The 21,688-nt window shown below is 38.9% G+C and overlaps 1 protein-coding gene across 5 annotated transcripts in view; it reads right to left on the minus strand.

Moving 5' to 3' along the window:
• The window catches only part of Atf7 (activating transcription factor 7), a 90,907-nt gene that overhangs the window by 31,021 nt on the left and 38,198 nt on the right, over window positions 1-21,688 (minus strand). The window contains exon 1 of one of the 5 annotated variants that reach the window (XM_074083493.1): window positions 357-1,637. The exons of the other annotated variants lie outside the window; for them this stretch is intronic. The gene's annotated coding sequence lies outside the window, so the exon portion shown is untranslated. Of the gene's footprint in view, window positions 1-356; window positions 1,638-21,688 lie in introns of those variants that run through there. 5 annotated transcript variants of the gene reach the window in all.

Consider the following 21,688-nt stretch of genomic DNA (forward strand, 5'->3'; position numbering starts at 1 on the left):
AGGGATTTCAGTGAAAGAATAATGAAGAGGTGAGGCGATGTCTACCCCAGTTTATGAGTAGGACAGACAGGGTTACTGGACAATAATTTATGCTTCTACCCTTTAAAAGGAGGAGGTGAAAGGAAAAGATGAACAGCCATAATTCAAAAGAATAGTACCCCCAAAAGTCCCTTTGAGGCCACTGGCCATGTCCCTTCATTAAAACATGCCAGCAACACAGAAACAGCCTGGATGCTGTGCTGCTCCACAGCTCCTTGACCAAGAAGGTTCTGAAACATGTTCTATTTGTCTTTTTGATTCTAAAAATAGTGACTGGTTAGTCCTGTTTTTACTTTCTTCTTTACATACATACTTACCACCAAACACTGCACCTTTTAGCCCTCTTTCTCACAGCTTCTCTGCAAAATAAATGCACAGGAATTGGCCTCATCTTAGCTCCCACCCAGTCAGGAAAACAACATGGAACTGTCTTGGCTTCTTTATTTTATCCAAAAGATTTCCCCTGAATTCACAACTAAAGCCAGCTTAACATCCACAATCCTTCCAGGCAAGGCATACAGGACTGAAGGGCAAAGGAATTTTCAATAAAAAATAAAGAAGATCCAGGAAGTCAAACAATCAAATGGACTCTACTCGCTTTTGTCCTAGATCCATCATAAATCATAAAGTATGGGAAAATTTAACCAAAAACTATAGTTTTTTTTTTCTATTTTTGACACCAACTTTTTCAGTTACAGATTTTCTTCTAAGGGATAGGTCTGGGAAAGGAATAGTCTGTTAACCAGGAGTGTGATATTTGTAGGTTAAAGAAGTAATTGTACCCGTAAAGAATCAATAACTCATGGAATAAGTGGGCAAATGAAACTAAACAAGCAAGTCTCAAAAGAAGTACAAATGGCCAGTAAATATATGAAGAAATGCAAATCAAAATGATAAGAGATTTCACCTCACTCCAGTCAGAATGGCTACCATCAATAACAAAAACAACAACAAATGCTGCTTATCCACTGTTGGTGAGAATGTAAATTATTATTGTAATTACTATGAAAGCAGTATGGAGGTTCCACAGAAAACTAAAAACAGACCTACCATACCATCTAGTGATAACAGTCCTGGGCATATACCCAAAGGAATGTAAGCCAGGATATGATAGAGCCACTTGCACACTCATGCTTACTGCAGCACTATTCACAATCTCCAAGCTTTGGAGATAGCCCAGACACCCTACAATTGATGAATGGATTAAGAAAATGTGGTATATATACACAATGGAGTATTATTCAGCCATAAAGAAGAATGAATTATGTTTTTTGGCAGGTAAATAGATAGAACTGAAGATGATCAATGTTAAGTGATGTAAGCCAGGCTCAGGACAAAGGTCGCATGTTTTCACTCATATGTGGAAGCTAGACCTAAAAGATAAACATATTCATAAATACATAAATGGTCTTACATACATATATGTACACACATATATAGAGAGAAAGAGAGAACATGATTGTAATAGTAAGTCTAACTGAGGAGACTATATGGAGGCAGAAGAGGGAAGAGAACAACAATGAATAACATTGAAATCCATTGCATCTGTGTATAAAGATAGCATAAGGAAATGCTCTTGAAATAATAGGGGAGTAGGGTGATAAAGAGTAAATAATAGAGGGACTTAATCGGATTTATATATATATATATATATATATATATATATGTGAAATGCCAAGGCAAAACCCTCTTGAACAATTAATAAACACTTAAAAAAAAAAAAGGATCTGGCACTAGTGGCACATGCCTACAGCACAGCTGCTCAGGAAGCAGAAATCAAGAGGATCACGGTTTGAAGCCAGCCTGGGCAAACAGTTTAAGAGACCCTATCTTGAAAAAATACAACACAAAACAGGGCTGGTGGAGTGACACAAATGGTAGAGCAAGCATGAGTCTCTGAGTTCAAACCCTAGTACTGCAAGGGGGAAAAAAAAAAAAAAAGGAGGACAGGAGAACAGGTCCTGTTCAGGGTGGTGGTAGTAAATGGAGAGGGTGCAGGAAGAGGAATATGGTGGATGTACTTTGTATATATGTATGAAACTAGAACTACAAAATCTGTTGAAATTGTTCTAAAAAGGGGAGGAGGGGTGATGAGGGAGAATGATGGAGGGGGTGAATCTAATTAAGATACATTCTAAGTACATGTATAAATGTTACAATGGAATCCCCCTATACAACTAATATGCTAATAAAAATTGTAAGACAAACAAATGAACACCATGTAATTGTACAGGATCTGAGATTGCCAGGTATTTGATGAAAGGAACTGATCAGGACCTAGTCTACAATGGAGTCGGGGAGAAAAACCCCCATTCTTTTATGGTAGATATGAAAAGTAGATTCAACAGGCTTGTAAGTATTGGTACTGTTATATACTATCTTTTTAAAAAATATATTTATAGGTACTTTAAGGAAACTTCATGTAGGTAGCTTGAAAAAATTTCACAATGTTCTAGAACTTACATAAATTATCAAATATTTATAATGTAATTAGTTTCCTTCGTAATCGTTTTTACTTTGTTTGATTATTTTATTTTTTGAGACAAGGTCTAACTATGTAGCTTAGGCTGGCCTCCAACTCACTACACAGCTCAGACTGGCCTTGAACCCCTACTTCGGACTTTCTAGTGCTAGGACTACAGGTATGCTACCATGCATAGATAAAAGGGGCAAGTTTTTTTTTGCTTTTAGTTTGTTTTGTGGTGCTGGGGATTGAACCAAGGACCTTGTGCATTCTAAGCAAGTACTTTACCACTGAGCTACACACTCAGTCCTCTATGTATTTTATTTTATGAATTTAAAAACATTTCTCTGTATTATGATTGGGATATGAAGTATCTCCCAAAGCTGTTCCTATACTGAAGGCTTCCTACCTAGCTGATGGATTTAATCATTGAAAAGTGACTGAATCACATATGAGTCTACTGATGGACTCATAATCTGATGTCATTACTGGGACGTGATGGAAATGTTCAGTAGTGGGGCCTAGTTAGAGGAAGTAGGTCACTAGAACATGTCCTTGAGGCTATACCTTGTTCTGGACCCCTCTCTGTCTGCTTCTCTGTGGCTATGAGGTAAGCACTTCTGCCCAATACCCCCTTCATTGTGCCTTCTCTACCGTGATGCACTGCCTCAGTACAGGTCCATAGCAATGGTGAGCATGGAGGCCAGCTGACCATGGAGTGAAACCATGAGCCAAAATAAATCTTACCTCCTTTAAAATTGTTTCTCTCAGGTATCTGTCACAGTGACAAAACAAAACGTAACAAAAAAAATTGACTAAATGCATTTTGAGAAAGGATTGGTTGACTTCACCAAACTACTAAAGAGGGTTCATGATACCAAAAAAATTCAGATTCCCTGAATGAACAGCGTGAGTGCACTTCAGAGGAGGAGGAATCTAGAGGCATAATTTCAAGAAGCAGGGCACTAGCCTGATCTTGGCCCCAGTTCACCTGTCCCTGCTATTTCTGGTGATACTGGGGTTTGCCTGTCCCTGCTATTTCTAATATAATTCTTGTCCTCTGGGGTAGGAAAGGGAGAATAATAGTTTACTGAAGCTTTTTGTCAAAGTAAATATCAATGTGCCTTATATTTTCTCTCATTTACTAAGACTTAATACTCTAGATCAGGAGCTGGGAGTTTAGCTTAATGATAGAGTGCTTGCCTATCATGCATGAGACCCTGAGTTTGATCCCTAGCATTGAAAAAGAAATCTCTAGATTTTTTTTTGTGGAGGGGGTGGGATGGATAAGGGGATCTATCCCAGGGCCTCATGAAGTTTTGTTTTTTTTTTTTGTACTAGGGTTTGAACTCAGGGCCTACACCCTAAGCCACTCTGCCAGCCCTTTTTCTGATGGGTTTTTTTGAGATAGGGTCTCATGAACTATTTGTGTGGGCTAGCTTCAAACCATGATCTTCCTGATTACTGCCTCCTGAGTAACTAAGATTATAGGCATGAGCCACCAGCACCTGATTTTTTTTTTTTTTTGAAAGATGGCTTTTTAAAAGATGACTTTTTTTTTTAAAGATGGCCTCACGCTTGTTAGGCAGGTACTCTTACCACTTGAGCCATTCCACATACCCCCTCAGGAAGTTTTGAACTTCATGCTTAGAAAACCATCCCTGTAAAAGCAATTTCTCAATTAACAGAGCTAAAATTATTAAGTGATACAATTTTTGACCTTAGTAAAAACAGAGATTATCCCATTGAATTAAAAGGAGTGGAGGAGCTCTCAAAAGGATTTCCTTTTAAAATTATTGCTTATTTAAAAATCTAGCGCCCCATTTGTTAATACCCTTAATGGTCTTCCTTTGTTCTTTGGAGTTACCTATGACTAACATTTTGGCAAACAGCCACTCCCTTAGGGAACATTCATTCTGGTTGCAGGGTAAATAATAATTTTCAATAAATGTAGTGATACTAACCATTTTCAAGGCAGCAGAAGACTGATATTAAAAATGGGTCCGAAGAATGAGTCACATTGGATTAGAAAGGCAGTTTGTCACATGAGAGGATTTGTATGGGAGCATAGAAAGACGAGTAAATGGATGAGGAGTGTTTCTTGATATGAATGGTGGGGGAAAATACATTATGTGCCAATTTGCAACCCATCCAGAGACCAACATCATTTAAATCTGCCTTATCCAATATGAGAGCCACCTGCCACACATAGGCATGGAACACTTGCAATTTGGCTAAATTTGTTGTTGTTTGAGACAGGGTCTTGCTATGCATCCTCAGCTGGCCTGGAACTCTTGATCCTGCTGCCTCAGTCTCCACAGCACTGGCATCACAGGCATGTACCACCACATCTGGCACAATGTGGTTAATTTGAATTGAGATGTATTTTACTCAGTATACTCACTGTTAATTTTAATGTTTGACTACATGTTAAACTAATACTATTTTAGACATAGTAGGCGAAATAAACTATATTATTTAAATTTCACTTGTTTACTTTTAATTTTTAATGTTGCTTCTAGAAAACTGAAAATTATATATGTGGCTCAGATATGTAGCTTGCCTTAAACTTCTTTTCAACAGTTCTGATCTAGATAATATGCCCAAAGAAACTATGGGAACTGGGAGAGGTGGTGTACTCCTGTAGTGCCAGCTTCTGGGAAGGCAGAAGCAAGAGGATTGCTAGAATTCAGGAGTTTGATGCCAGTCCAGACAACATGGTAAAACCTCATTAAAAAAAAAAAGCAAGCAAACAAACAAACAGTGGGTACAGTGCACTGTAGCATCCTAACAACTTCAAGAGGCAGAGATCAGGAGAATCATAGTTAGAGGCCAGCTTGGGCAAAAAGTTTGCAAGACCTCACTCTCAACAAATAAAAGCTGGGCAAGATGGCATGTTCCTGTCATCCCAGCTATGCAGGAAGTGTAAATAGGAGGAGCTCAGTCCAGGTTGGCCTGAACCTAAAAGTGAGATTCTATTAGGAAAATATAAAAGAAAAGATAGAGCAACTGCCTAGCAAGCCCAAGGCCCTAAGTTCAAACCTCAGGATTGCTCTCCACCCTCCCACTCCCTTCCCCTTTTCCCTCTCCCTCCCCCTCCCTACAAAAAGAAAAAAAAAAAAAAAAAAAAAAAAAACAACAACAAAAAACTTGGGATGAAGCTCCATGGTAGGGTAGAGCACTTGCAAGGCCCTGGATTCAGTCCCCTGTATTGCATATGCCAATCTTTCCTTTCCCTTTAAATCCACTTTCTCTCAGTGCAGTTTATATATGGATGTGGTCCTCAACCAGGGGCAATTCTGCTCCCTAGGAAACATTTGGCAATGTTTGGAGACATTCTTGCCTGTCACAACTACAGGGGTGCTACTGGCCTGTAAAGGCTTGGGATGCTGACAAATACTGTATAATGCACAGGATAACCTCCACAACAATAATTTAATGCAAAATGCCTGTTGTTTCTCTGTTCAGAAACCCACTACAGAGTAACAGAAAGAGGGAAGAAAAAAAAGATTGTTTTTTAGGTTTTTTTTGCTAAACTGCCAGCACATGTTTTTGGACCTGAAACTTGGAAGGAAAAAAACACAGGCAGTAAATTCCCAAACTCATTTTATAAAATGGCTGATGTAGTACAGACCTGCAAATACTTAGGGTAGAGAAATTAGGAAGATGGAGACAGAAGGCAATGTAATTGGGAGAACAGATTAAATGAATTCTCATGCATTGCCTTGTTAGTAACAAAGAGATAATACAGAAGAAACTCATCAAAACAATTCTGGCTACTTTTGATTTTTACTCTTTGATGGATTAAAAAAAAGCAAGAAGGAAGTTTTTGTTTTTGTTTTGCGGTAGTGGGGTTTGAACTCAGGACTTCACGTTTGCTCTGGTTATTTTGGAGATGGGGGGGTTGTCTCATGAACTATTTGCCCAGGCTGGCCTTGAATGGAGATCCTCCCAATCTCAGCCTCTCAAGTAGCACTTGTTTTTTTGAGACATCCTCTCAGGCTGGCCTGGCTCTTTCTATGCACCCTAGTCTCAGGAGGTTGAGCCTCCTGGGATTATTGATGTATGCCACAATACCTGGGTGTTTCTTACTAATAGTTAATTTTCCTTGGGACATCTCTGGTAAAAAAAAAAAAAAAAAAAATCCATTGCATTTCTGTAACTGGAGAATCTGGAATCCTACTTCTTAGCAAACTGATGAAATGAACAGAGCTAAATAAAATGAGATAGGAATGGCCTGAAGAACAAAGATGGTGGGAATTGTAAGTCAGGAATAAATTTCAATGAATAGAATCTTAAGATTTTTAATGTTTTTAAATTGAAATATAGCATATAGAAAATGAACAAATGTTAAGTGGACATCTCAATGACTTTGTATTTAAACAAATACCTGTATATTACCACCCAGATCAAGATATGAAACATTTTAGGCACCCCAGAAAGCTCTCTTATATCCTTGTCTTAGGCTTTTTTTTTTTTTTTTTTTTGAGGGGTGACTGGGGGTTTGTACTTGCTAGGCAGGCACTCTATCACTTGATGTTATTTATTGATTTTGGCAGCATTGGGGCTTGAACTCAGAGCCTCATGCTTGCTAGGCAAGTACTCTACCACTTGAGCCACTCTGCTGGCCCCTTCTCTTACACTTTAAAATGTATAAGACAGTATAGTACCTGGCATGCAGCATATATTCACCTAGTTTCTCCCTGCTTTCCATTTTTAAATCTCAAAGTAGACAAGTATTATACTAAAAAAGTAACTATTACTTGCAGAATAATTTAAAATAAGTCAATGTTTAGAAATAGTTCTTTTCCGAATACCATTCAGCCTACTCTCTTCAAAGTTTTTTTTTTTTTTTTTTTCTTTTTGCTATGTTCTCTTCAAAGTATTTTTAAATAGCAGCACTGAAGAGAACTGAAAAGAAGGTTCAGGTCAAATAAGAGCTCAAGACAAACTAAAGCTTAATTTTTGCCTTTTGATTCTGAGCCAGGTACAAGCATATGGACATTAGGACTGTAACAGTTTTCAGCTAAATCCTTGGTAAAGCATTGTGACCAATGAAATTTTTGTGCAATATGCACTCAACTCCTAGCCAGATTCATTCCTGAAATGTTGGTTTTGGCTACCATAGCCCCAGTTTCTGTGTGGATTTGCCTCATATTTTAAAATGCTCTTATATCCTAAGCTATAATGAATTCAAGTCTCTTCATTTTAGAAGGGGGAGAGGGGAGAGGAGAATAATCAGACTTCTTTAATTATTAGGAAATGAGCCCTGAATGCCTAAACTATCAAGGAACAATACAAGGAATTGAGTTTACTTTTGTGATAGTCTGAAAAGTCATTTATGCTGAAATCTAACTACCTCTCTCTCCAAAGTTTCTGGGTTTGGCAGCATTTCATGGATGGAATGGCTTTACTTTATTATAATTATCTATACTTGGGCATATTTTTGCTGAAAGAAAATAGTTTTTAAAAAAAAGTCATAGAAAACCTGAGACACTGAGGAACTGAGGAGCAAGATTTAGAGTACAGAATATGAGGGCTGAGCAGGTAGTGGAAAGCATAACCAAATGATTTTTTTTGGATATGAGTTATCATTTCAACTAATCACATATTCTGAAAAAAGAAACTAGGAGGTCTTCAATAGTCTTGACAAGGCTTCTCACCCTCACTGCACAATATCACTTGTGAGGGAAAGTAAGGAAAAGAGAAGAAAGGAAGAGACAGAATACACACACACATACATACTTCAAAGCCAACAGAACTTTCACTTCTACCTCAGTCAGGTCTAGGCTACTGCTTTCTCCTTCAAGATGCTCTGTTTACTAAGTGAGTCACACATCCTGCTTTGAACGCTTCATGGCTCTTGAATGAATCATTTCAAAGCACAGGATTGTTCAACAAAATAAATATAACCACAGCAGTAGCAGCTTGTATGCTGCATGTGTGAGCAAGGTAATTTACAGAGGAAAAATAAGAACAGGAAATTTCTTCCCAAAATATTCGAAGAGAAAATGCTGTCAGGGAAACGAAGGAGAGAAAACAGGAGGAACTATCCTCACCAAATTGTACCTAAGCTAAATTAATTTGTCTATGGAGTGAGGGGTTTTGTTTGGGAAGGCTGTGTAAATACCTTAGAAGGTTCTAGCAGCTGACAAAATTCTAGGTACAGTTTTTTGTGGTGGTGGAGGTTGTTGTTTTGAGACAGGGTCTCCCTATATAGTCCAGGCTGGCCTTGAATTAGAAATTCTCCTGCCTTAGCCTCCTAAGGGCCAGTATTACAGGTGTGTACCATCATGCCTGGCTCTGGGTACAATTTCACAGGGTGGTAACAGAATAACTGTTCAGAAACTCTATTACTTTTAGTTTCTAAGACATCAACAGGGCATACTTTCAGAAACATCTGATGGCTTTCCATCTCCATTTCCAAAGTAAACTTCATTATACAAATAAGTGAGAATTAGTGTATCCTCCCCCTTATTCTGGCACCTAAGACAATTTCAATATATTATAACACTTCTTGGTATGAAGGACATTGGTGTTGTCATGTTTTTGTGGCTTAATTTATTTTCTTGGGATAGCTAATCCCATCGCTGAATGTAATTTTTAGTACCAACTATAATGCTCTCTGCAAAAAACATCTGTTTTTAAAAAGTCAATTAATAAACAGCATCCCTTTAAGTTCCTTCTTCTTTTTTTTTGTTCTTTCCCCCTTTCAGTACTGGGGATTGAACCCAGGGCCTCATGCTTGCTAGGCAAGCACTCTACCACTTGAGTTATGCCCTCAATCCTGTTTTATTTATTTATTTATTTGTTTGTTTGTTTCTGGTACTGGGGTTTGAACTCTGGTTCATCACCTTGAGCCACTCCACCAGCCCCATTTTTGTGAAGGGTTTTTCGAGATAGGGTCTTGGGCACTATTTGCCCGGGGTGGCTTTGAACCGCAATCCTCCTGGATTGCTGCCTCCTAGCAGCTAGAATTAAGAACATGAGCCAATGGCACCCAGCTTTATTTTGGTGTTAAGATAGGGTTCTGATCCTTTTACCCTTGCCTCTCAAGTAGCTGGGATTATAGCCATGTGTCTTCATGCCTGGCTCCTCTAGTAGTAATTTAATCATATCTCTTTGAGCATCTTCTTTTAGGATTCAAACTACTTGAATTTTATGAGTATCAGCATCCCAAAGGTACCACAGTGTCAAGAACTGGATTCTCCTCGTCCTATAAAGTGCACCATGGAATATTGAAAAAGTTATGTTATGAACAATTCAATAAGCCAGTGAGGGAAACAAAAACATAATCTGAAAGCCATGATCAACACTGTACTGATCACTATGATCTGAGATTAGTATCAGTGCATTATTCAACATTTTACAGGCCAACAGTATAACTATTCCTCTAAGTAGCCTAAGTTTTAGGCACTCAGCCATATTTCATCATTTGTTTCTACCTTGGTTCCTTGCTCCCTTCTGTTTATGACAAACGTGAAAATTCAAGAGCCTCCTGTATGTGCCAAGTGAACTGCAAATGCTCAATAAACCACAGCAGAAAGAAAACTTGAGCTTTAGAGGTCATATAGGCCAACACCAATAGGGGCTGGGCAGTATAAGAAAAAAAAAATTGATATAAGTAGCTTTCCCTTATCCATGATTTCACTTTCCTTGCTGTCAGTTAGCCATGGTCAACTTTGGTTTGAAAATAAATAATTTGTAGATGTTATTTTTATTATTTACTTAGCAATGGTGAGGATTATATCCAGGACCTAATACATGCTTATAAGCAAGCACTCTACCCACTAAGCTGTACCCAGCACTTACATGTTTTAAATTATGTACTGTTCTGAGTGGTGTGTCAAAATAGCACGCTGTCTTGCTCTGTCCCACCCTGGTGGTAAACCATCTGTTTGTTCAGTGTATCCATGCCGTACATACTATCCACCTGTCAGTCACTTAGTATCTTAAATTAGTTATTAGAGCAACTGTCATGGTAGCACAGTTCTTCTGTTCAAGTAACAATTATTTGATTTAATAAGGGTTCAAACCACAAGAGTAGTAGTGCTGACAATTTGGGTATGCTGAAGAAAGCTATAAAGTGCTTCCTTTAAGTTAAAAGGTAAAAGTTCTTGCCAGGCACTGTGGCTCACACCTATGTTTCCAAGGCAAAAATCAGGAGGATTCCAGGTCAGGCCAGCTTGGGCAAAAATTTAGCAAGATTTCCCATCAAAAACAGTAAAAAAAACTGGGCATGGTGGCACACACGTCATCCCAGCTACCCAGAAAAGGTAAATAGGAGGATCATAGTCCAGTCCTACCCAGGCATAAAAGTAAGACCATACTAGAAAAATAACAAAAGCAAAAAGGACTGAGGGTGTGGCTCAAATGGTAAAGTACTGGCCTAGTAAAAGCAAGGCCCTGAGTTCAAATCCCAGTACTGCCAAAACAAATCAAAACCAAAAAAGGTAAAAACTCTTGCTCTAAGGAATGAAAAAAAATCATATGCTGAGGTTGCTAAGGTCTAGAGGACACAAAGATATTTTGAAATACCACATTCATATAACTTTATTATAGTGTACTATTATAATTACTTCACTTCATCACTAGCTATTATTATTAATCTCTTATTATACCTAATTGATAAACTTTATCACAGGTGATTTGTATGTACAGAAAAAAAGTAGAAAAGAAAAAAGAAAAAAGAAAAAAAGTAGAGCGTATATACGGTTTGGTATCCATGTTCTTAGGTATACAGTGGATCCTGGAACATTATTCCCCACAGATAAGGGAAGACTATTGTAAATATTACTTATCAGTTTAGGTGGAAAGGGCTAGGTATTGTTCTTTTAAATTTATGGACTATGTTACTGTGGATTATACCCAGGGGCTTGGGCATACCAAGGATAAGGACACACTCTACCACTACACTCCCATGCTCTTTTTTGGGTTTTTTTTGGTGAAACTAGGGTTTCAACTCAGGACTTTTGCACTTGCAAAGCAGGCACCCTACTGCTTGAGCTATACCTCCAGTCCAATTTTTTTTTTTGATAGGCTCTTGCTATGTACCTTCCAAGTGCTAGTAATTATAGGCATGCACCATCATACCTAGCTCAGCCATATATTTTTAAAATTTGCTTATAATTTGATGGAAGTGAGAAATACAATTTTACTGAAGGTTTAAATGTACTTAGCCAAAGTCCTGGTCATCTCAACTTCTGCTCTGTGATTCTCAAGTATCACAGTAAAATAATAAAATATATTTTCTTTTTACTAGTTTTTTTGTGATTTTTCTCAGTAAGAACTTAAACTAAATTATGTGTCCAATCACTTTAAAACTGGAAATCTGTATGGATTATCAGGCCTGAAAAGACTTGTCAAATAATGTCTTGAATAACTGGATTGCTTAGGGTGGGAGCCAGTAGGGAGGCTAAGAAAAGGAATAGGTTTGAGGAAGATGCTGTTGATTACTTAACCCTCATTCTCACCCTTTTCCCTTGTTTGCCCCCAATATAAAGACTGAAAAACTAGATATTCACTTTCCCAGCCTCCCATGCAGCCAGAAATCCAGTGGGGGTGGGATGGAGGTCAGCATTTTCTAGAAAAGCTTTTGTCTCCTTATAAAAGGAAATGCTAGAATGAGAGTTCCTGGGGCCACCCTTTTTTTTCTTCTCTTCTCTTCTCCTCTCTCTCTCTTTCCTTTCTTCCTCCCTCCCTCCCTTCCCTTCTTTCTTGTCCTCTGATAGTGAGGGAACAAGCATGAGGAGTAAAAGGTAAAATTGGTGCATCGGCAGAGGCAGAAAGAATGTAGGCTTTTTTTTTTTTTTTTTCCAGCACTGAGGACTGAACCCAGGGCCTCCTGCATGCTAGAAATGCCCTCTACTGCTTGAGCCACATCCTCCACAGTCCTTTCATATTTTGTTTTTGAGACAGGGTCTCACTACCTTTGCCTAGGGCTGGCCTGGAACTTTCAACCCTCCTGACACCACCTCCTGAGTAGCTTGGATAACCACCATGTCTGGCTAAGAATGTAGGTCCTTGATAAACTTGATTAGCTCTTAAAACAGTCCTAATTCTGAACTTCTTGTATTGTAAGTGTTCACACAGTTTTAAGCTAATGTTAGTGTACTCTGAGCTAAAGCCATTAGTAACCAATAAACAATGGTTTTCAGGATGTAGAGATTCTTCATTTTCTATCTGACAAACTTGGAACATGCAAAAATAATCATTTACATCTTTATGAATAGCAGTTGTACACTAGTAGAGAATTCTATTTTTACTTTCATACAGTACACCAAATAAATTACTCTATGTCATTATCACCTATTACCCTAAGATTCTTTAGAAATACTGTTTTGGCTTTGGGGAAGAACAAAATGGTAAAAGAGGCATCTTCTGATGTTGCTCTTGAAACTCAGGAAATTTGAGATGAGCTTACTCTTCACTAAAGATGGGGATTTAGATTGTAGCTCCATCTTTTCTTATTCCTGGCTTCCCCCTCCCTCATTACCCAACCTCTGGATCTTTATTAAGCTCCAGGGCACTCTTGGGAATTCTGTTTAAGAATTAACAAGGTCAGCTCCATTATCTTTCCTTAGATGGTAGCTACTTATGGGGATGGACTGAATGACCAACAAAACTTTAAAGCACTAGTTCCTAGGAACAGAAAAATCATAGGGGCAATTCAGTAGGGTATGGGCCTGTGTCAGTTACATGGCTAATTGCTTTCTCCACAGCTCTTGCCTTTTAGCATTTTCCTTTCCACATGTAGCCATTTAGTTGGGATACCATTAAAGTCCCTAAAGGTATACATTATTTCTTAACAAGAAAAGCTTCTTTTTGAATCAAAATAATTATGCATATTGATATTATGCATTTATACTTTTAATATATAATCTCTTCCTAAACTCTTATTAAGATGTTAGGAGGTATATAGTCTTTGAAAAAACATCAAATGCTTTTTATATTCTAATTTGCTACACAGAAAGTGTTACAATCTTTGGCTTTCACAAATGGGTAGAAAGGACAAAGATAAACTGTAAACTCTAAAGTTCTGAAAATCTGCTACACTGTGTTTCGGTTTAAGCTACTGAAAATTTCAGTGTGGAAAAACAATACTGTAAACACTTGAAAACAGTTTTTGAATGCTTACCATGAGCAGAGCACATATGATTCAGTTCAGAGCCTACAATAACCAAAACTCTGCCCTGACAACTTGATACAATGAAAGTGAAGCCAAAAGAAAACTAAAGCTTAGGGAGGGGAGAAAAAGATAAATATCATTCTCTAAAATCAGTACTTAGAGGGCTGGCAAGCTGGCAAGCTCACAAGATCACACACACACACACAAGCTGGCAAGCTCACAAGATTACACACACACACACACCAGCTGGCAAGCTCACAAGATCACACACACACACACACACACACACACACCAGCTGGCAAGCTCACAAGATCTCACACACACACACACACACACACACACACACACACAAGCTGGCAAGCTCACAAGATTACACACACACACACACCAGCTGGCAAGCTCACAAGATCACACACACACACACACACACACACACACACACACACACACACACACACACACACAAGCTGGCAAGCTCACAAGATTACACACACACACTTCCCAAATGGAGTAATAAGCTTTTGTTTAAAACAAGCTATCAATGCTTAAGTGCTCAGTGACTCAGTAACTACAGAAGTTGTAGACTAGTTTAAAAAAAATAAAAGTCAAAGACAATGGTTGAAAGGGTTTATAGCAGGACTGTTGAATAAACCACTAGTTAGCATGGTGCTCTAATTCTGCCTTGCCACTTTAATTTAACGCAGAAAAAAATTCTTAGCCTGATTTGTTGTCATATTCAACTGGTTGATTATTTTTGAGCTACATTCTAATAAAACCAGGCAAATGGGAAACTCCTTCAATTTTAGGTGTTTTAGCTGAGACATTTTTTAGCATGCTGGTCACTGATAAGAAATCTACATTAAAAGAAGGCAGGCAGGCAGGCAGAGAAAAAGAATGCAATCTCTGCTGCCATACAGCAACACAAATATGCATACTTCTCAACAGTCATAGGGATCTAATACAGGAGAACATCAGGAGCTTCGGAGACTATCCTGATCTAGACTCATCTCTTGCTGCTCTACATACTGTTTTGTCAATATCAAGCTACATGCACTGTTTCTGAACATATGTTATTTCATTTTTTTCACATCTGCTTTTATGTGTGGAATGTTCTCCACTACCTCTGTCTCGCAAATTTCTACTTTTCAAAAGAATCATTTCCTTCATGAAGCCTTCCCTGATGTCTGCCAGATTTCTCAGTCCTTGCAAATATATTATTGTATTTATCATATTACAATGTACTTGTATCTTTATGTGTCTAACTATGAGACAGTGAACAGTTAGTTTGATGTCTTTCTGTTACTGGTGTCTAGCATGTTGCCTGGTACATTGTAGATGTTCAAACATTTTTTACTGAATTGAATCCATAAAGGCCAATGAAGTTCTGATTGAATTAAGAAAATTATTCATGGGCTAGTTTCAAAATTAGAGATATCTGTCAGAACAGAGTATAAGGTTTGTGTGTATTAAGGTCTCATCAGACATTTGCCAAAAATTCATCTTCAATTTTTTATTGTGGCCTAAAATTATGATAAATTATTCAATTATGTAGAATGCCCCACCCTATTATACTAGATTGTAGGCAAACCAGGGGGGGCTAATGGGATCCTATTAACCTTCATATTAATTGCCACAACCTAATTTGTTAGGTGAAGAAAGGAGAAAAAGGATACTCGGGTCATTAAACATATTGATGGGTATCAGTATTTGCAAGTACTGAGAGATCTGGCAGACATTTTATTGTTTTCAGCCACCCAGTTTAGGGCAATTTGTTACAGCAGCTATAGGAATCTAATATACATATAATCTCAATCTAAACATGACTGTTCTAATTCTAAGAGCAGGAAAGGAACCAGAAGACAAAAGATAACAAAGGTGACACTTCAGTTCCAAGGAATTATATCCACAACCATAAATCCCTCACCTGTTTGCTCCTGAAAATAAAACATCATTCAATAGGAACAAGGGGCAGGGGGGTACAGCACAGTGATAGAGTGTCTAGTATATGTGAGACACTAGGTTCAATCCCTGGCACAGCTTTAAAAAAAAAAAGCTGGGCTCAGTGGCGCATGCCTGTAATCTTAGCTTCTCTGGAGGCAGAGATCAGGAGGATCACAGTTGGAAGCCAGCCCAGGCAAACAGTTCATAAGACCCCACCTTGAAAAACCCTTCACAAAAACAGGGATGGTAGAGTGACTCAAGGTGAAGACCCTGAATTCAAGTCCCAGTACCACAAAGAAAAAAAAAAAAAAGGCTGGCACGGCAAATAGTTTGTGAGACCCTATCGCCAAAATAACCAGAATAAAATTGGAATGGAGGTATGACTCAAGTGGTAGAGCACCTGGTTTGCAAGTGCAAAGCTCTGAGTTCAAACCCCAGTTTCACACACACACACACAAAAAGGAACCAGATATCAGCATTGTATTTAATTTAACCCTTATAAGAGTTTATAAGAGGAACCATTCTCACCCACCAACCTTCCTTTCTCTACTACAGATCAGATTCTGAAATAATTGAGGGTCACAGAGATTATATCTACCTCCAGATTTTTTTTTTTTTTTTTTTTTTTGGTCTGTTCTAGGGTCTGGTCTCAGGGCCTTGCAATTACTAGGCAGGCAGGTGCCATACCACTTAAGCCACGCCTCCAGTCCTTTTTGCTCTAGTTATTTTTCAAAGAGGGTCTCACATCTATGTCTGGGCTGGCCTGGGCCACTGTTCTTTTTACATTTCCCAAGTAGCTAGGATGATAGGTCCATACCAGCATGCCTGGCTTTTTTTTTTTTTTTTTAATTGGTTGAGATGGGGGTCTTTTGAACTTTTTGCCTGGGTTGGACTCAAACCTTGATCCTCCTTATCTCCACCTCTTGATTAGCTAGGATTACGGGTGTGAGACACTGCCCCTGGCTCCAATTTGGTTCTTCCTAAGGAACACTCTACTTAATAAGATTTTGAATTCCACAGTGTCAGATGTGTTATTGACTGACCTATGTGATTCTTACCCTCTATCTACATATGCAGTCCTTAATCATCTGAATTTTCTAACTGTGGAAATTTCACTTAAAGCAATTTCCTTTTTTTTCCCCCTGAAACACTATTCTGTGCAATTGGCAGACCAAGTTACAATACTAGGGTGAGCCTAGGACCCACTGTGCAGACTTGTCATAAGGGAGAATGCGCTAACAGAATTGCCTGAGTGGTCTTCTTAGGTGTCTCAGTTCACACCTGAGGCACACTACTTTAGTCTATGCTTTTCTTCTGACTCACTACCCCTAAAATTTTATTTTCAAGACTTTTTTTTTTTTTTTTTTGGTACTGGTGTTTGAACTCAGGGCCTACACCTTAAGCTACTCTAGTAGCCCTTTTTTGTGATGGGTTGTTTTGAGATAGGATCTCATGAACTATTTGCCTGGGCTGGCTTCAAACTGTGATCCTCCTGATCTTTGCCTTCTAAGTAGCTAAGAGGTGCAAGTCACTGGTGCCTGGCTCAAGATGTTTTAACAATAGAATCTATAAGCATAGGGCATTAATTAAAGAGGGTTGCAGATTCTTCTTTTTTGGGGGGACAGTATTGAGATTTGAACGCAGGGCCTCATATTTGGTATGCTCTACCACTTCAACAACACTCTAGCCCAAGGTTGTAGTTTTGTAGAAACAGAAACATTTAGAATGTACCATTGAGAAGACCAGAGAAAGAATCATAAATTACATTCATCTTTTCACTATTTGCAAAACAAGACAACTATTAAAGATAATCCTTATGATTTATGAGTCATAAATCACATTCACCTTTTCAATATTATCAGGATCAGAGAACTTCTGCTGATTATATAAAGTTGAGATTAACTGCAGGAGGTAGTAAGTTCATTGATAAGCACCATGTCCATTTTACTTAGTATTATACTCCTAGAGAATAACACAATGCTTAGTATATAAGCAACACTCAAAAATATCTGTTAAGCCGGGCACTGGTGGTTCACACAGGTAATTTTAGCTACTTGGGAGGCCGAAACGGGGAGGATCACAGTTCGAAGCCAGTCTGGGCAAATAGTTCATGAGACCCACCCCCATCTCCAAATAATCAGAGTAAACTGGACTGAAGGTGTGGTTCAAGTGGTAGAGAGTCTGCTATGCAAGCACAATACCCTGAGTTCAAACCCTAATATTACCACACACACAAAAAAAAAATCTGTTAAATGAATGACAAGATTTTTTCTGTTCCACTAAAACTTGCTTTAAAGAAACATAAAGCCCTAATTAGAACCTTAATCAATTCTGTAACTCCAGGTATATACTCAAAAAATGGACTAAGAGAAGAAATTGAATAATGAAGAAAATTATTTTTGGTACTGCCTCACACTTGCTAGGCAGGTGCTTTGCCACTTGAGCCACTCTGCCAGCCCTTTATTGTGTTGGGTATTTTCAAGATAGGGCACTGAGAACTATTTGTCTGGCCTGGCTTCAAACCATTATCATGATCTCTACAACCCAAGTAGCTAGGATTATAGGCATTAGCCACAGGCGTCCAGTAAAAGAAAAATTTTAAAAAGTAAAAACAATTAATAAAACAAAAACAAAGAGAGGATATCAATCTCCTAGAGTAAGGTAAGTTAAATGAAATACTCAACTGGCTGCTTGATATGACAGCTAAAAAAAAAAGTTGTTTCCTTTTGCTTTAAAGTTATTGGGGGGAATGTCTTAGTCTGTTTCCTAGTGCTATGACACAATACCAAGATTGGGAAGTTTATGAACAATAGACATTCTTACTTTGTGTGTGTGTGTGTGTGTGTGGCACTGAGGACCAAACCCAGGCCTCACTCATTTTAGGCAAGCACTCTACCAATGAGCCACATACCCAGCCCCAAAATAGAAGTTTATGTGGCACACAGTTCTGAAGGTGAGAAAGTCAATACATGGCCCTGACATCTGATAAGGCCTTCTTGCTGCAATATAATATGGTGAGGACACACATGAACAAGTCAGAGGAAAAAAAAACTGGCAGGACTCATCCTTTTATCAGGAGCCCATTCCTGAGATACTCCTGATATAACAGCCTTAATCTATTTCGTGATGGTAGTACCCTAATGACCTAATCACCTCTTAAAGGTTTCCCATCTTTTTTTCTTTTGAGACAGTCTTAGGCTGCCCTCAAACTCTCAACTCTCCAGCCTCAGCCTCAGTCTATCAAGTGATGGAATTACAGGGATGCACTACCATGACTAGCAAGGTCCTATCTCTCTCTCTCCCTCTGGTGGTATTGGGGTTTGAACTCAGGGTCTCATGTTTGCTAGGCAGGTACTCTGCCACTTGAGACACTCTACCACCCCTTTTTTTGTGTTGAATATTTTCCAGATGGAGACTCATGAATATTTGCCCGGGCAGTCTCTGAACCTCAGTCCTCCTAATCATTGCCTCCTGAGTAGTTAGGCATGAGCCATCAGCACCAGGTAAGGTCCCATCTCTTAATACTGTTACAATAGCAATTAGTTTCAGCCTGAGTTTTATGAAGGATATCCAAACCATAGCAGGGAGTCAGAGGAATGACTGAGACTAAATATATCCTTTTTAAAGTGGCATGTATTTGTACATATTTATGAGGCAAAGTCTTAAAATTTGATACATACATACAAGTATAATGATCAAATCAGGGAAATCAGCATTTCTATCTCTACAGATGTTATTGTTTCTATGTGTTGAGAACCCTTAAGCCCTTCTCCAGTTATTTTGAAATGTATAAGCAGTTGTTTTAGACTATATTTGCCTTACTGTGACATAGTACACCAGAATTACTTCCTCCTCTCTACATGTTTTGGTTCCCATTACTCACCCTCTCACTATCCTCCCTCCCCTGTCCTCTGCCTAGTCTCTGGTGTTCTGCAATCCCTTCTCTACCTCTATGTGATCAACCTCCTCAGCTTCTACAAATGAGTAAGAAGAATATGCTACATTTTTCAAGTAATCAACTTAGGAGCCATCAGCTTATCCATTCTCCTCACAATTCAAAGTTAGTAAGAACATTAAACTCATTCATGTACAACTTACTACAGGCACCAGAAATGCTGAGAAAGAACTTTTCTATGGAGAGGAAGGGGGCCAGGGGGCCAGAAAAGCCTCCATTGGGTAATTCTGTTCTTCTTAATTATGCTCTGGAATAGGCTAAGACAGTGATTTTTTTTTTGGAGGGGGGTACTAGGGTTTGAACTCAGGGCCTACACCTTGAGCCATTCCACCAGCCCTTTTTTTGTGATTTTTTTTTTCCCAAGATTGGGTCTTGCAAACTATTTGCCTGGGTTGGCTTTGAATCTCAATCCTCCTGATCTCTGCCTCCTGAGTAGCTGGTGGCTACTGGATACAGCTGAGTAGCTGCTGGCATGAGCCACCAGCACCCAGCAAGAGACAGTGATTTTCAAACTGGAAAATGATTAGTGGCTAATGAAATCAATTTTGTAGTTTGTAAGGAGCATTTTATTTAAAAAAAGAAACAGGGGGTGCATGAAGCTCAGTGGTAGAGTGCCTTGGACTCAATCCTCAGCACAGGGGAAGAAAAAGAAAAAGAGAAAGAAAAAAGGAAAACAAAGAGTAAAAAGAAAAAAAGAAAATTCTACCACCAAAACAACAAAAACTCAGAGTGCATCACATTAGGTAAGGGTGGGAACTACTGTATGACTTTTAATTTCTATTACACAAACATGCGTTTTAAATTACCATGTAAAAAAGATTTTTTTTTTCTTTGGGCGGCCTTGCTAAATTGCTGGTGAGCTCAAATTATCCTGCTGACTCAGCATCCTTAAGTAGTTGTGACTACAGACATGTGCTACCACACCTAGCATAAAATGTATTTCTTAATTTGGTTCATAAACCAAAAGGATTGAGACTTTTGGTTTATGGTCCAACAGCTAAGGAGCTCAGAAGCCATAACTCCATCCTATCAACAAGTAAAAAGCTGAACTGATAAATAAACAATTCTTAAATCCAGCAGAGAAGCAAGGTCACAAGGCAAACTTACCCATCCCCTCTGTGATTGCAGACACAAGCAATCACAACTTAAAGGAGCAGAAACCCACCAGGGTTCAAGAAAACCTGAACCGTAACTGATGAAGCTGGAGGCTCAGTGTGGACAAGTCTGAGTTACTCCAGGGGCACTCAGTTCTAGCAGGGAGCTCTACCACCTTATTACAGTGAATACCAGAGAAAAACTTCCTGCTTCTGACAAGGGTGGGTAAGGGAAAAGTAACCATTTTGAAATACACAAGAGCATTCTGTTCTTCTTAACAAAGCGTGCCCCTCAGGAGAAGGGCTTTTATCTAAGCCTAACATGCTGGGCTCTTATCATAACCTAACTGGGAGAAGGGTAATACTCAAGTTCACCTCCCTCTAACCATCCTGTCCCATCTAATGGAAAACAAAACAAATCTGAGAAGTACTTCTCAGAAACCATATAAGCAAGAAGACAGTGGAATAGCTGAGCATGGTGGTGTGTGCCTGTCATTCAAGCTACACGGGAGGCTGAGAGTTGGCGGATGAGATTGGAGGACAGCGGTTCCAGGTTAGCCTGGGCAAAAAGTTCTTGAGACTCCTTCTCAACAGGAAAGGCTAGGAGTGGTAGTGCACTCCTGTCATTCCAGCTACTGTGGAAAGCATGAGTAGGAGGATTGAAGCCCAGGCTGGCCCAGGCATAAAGATCTCAAAAACAACTAGAGCAAGGTGCTGATGTCTCATAACTTAACAAAGATGTTGATGATATCTATAATGAAACTTATAGAGCACTGAAGAACTTGTGGATGATGTTATAAGACGGAAAGACCTGCTATGTTTGTAAATCAACATAATAAGTTAAAATGGCCATACTATGGCTGGGACTGGTGGTTCATGCCTATAATCCCAGCTACTTAGGAGGCAGAGATCAGGAGGATTGCAATTTGAGGCCAGTCTAGGCAGAAAGTTAGTGAAATCCCATCTCAACTAACAAGCTGGGTGTAGTGGTATACACCTGTGATTCCAGCTATGTGGGAGGCCTTCTTAGTCCAAGGCTGGCCCAGGCAAAAACATGAGGCCCTAC

This window comes from Castor canadensis, chromosome 8 (genome assembly GCF_047511655.1).
Source record: "Castor canadensis chromosome 8, mCasCan1.hap1v2, whole genome shotgun sequence".
Lineage (NCBI taxonomy): Eukaryota > Metazoa > Chordata > Mammalia > Rodentia > Castoridae > Castor > Castor canadensis.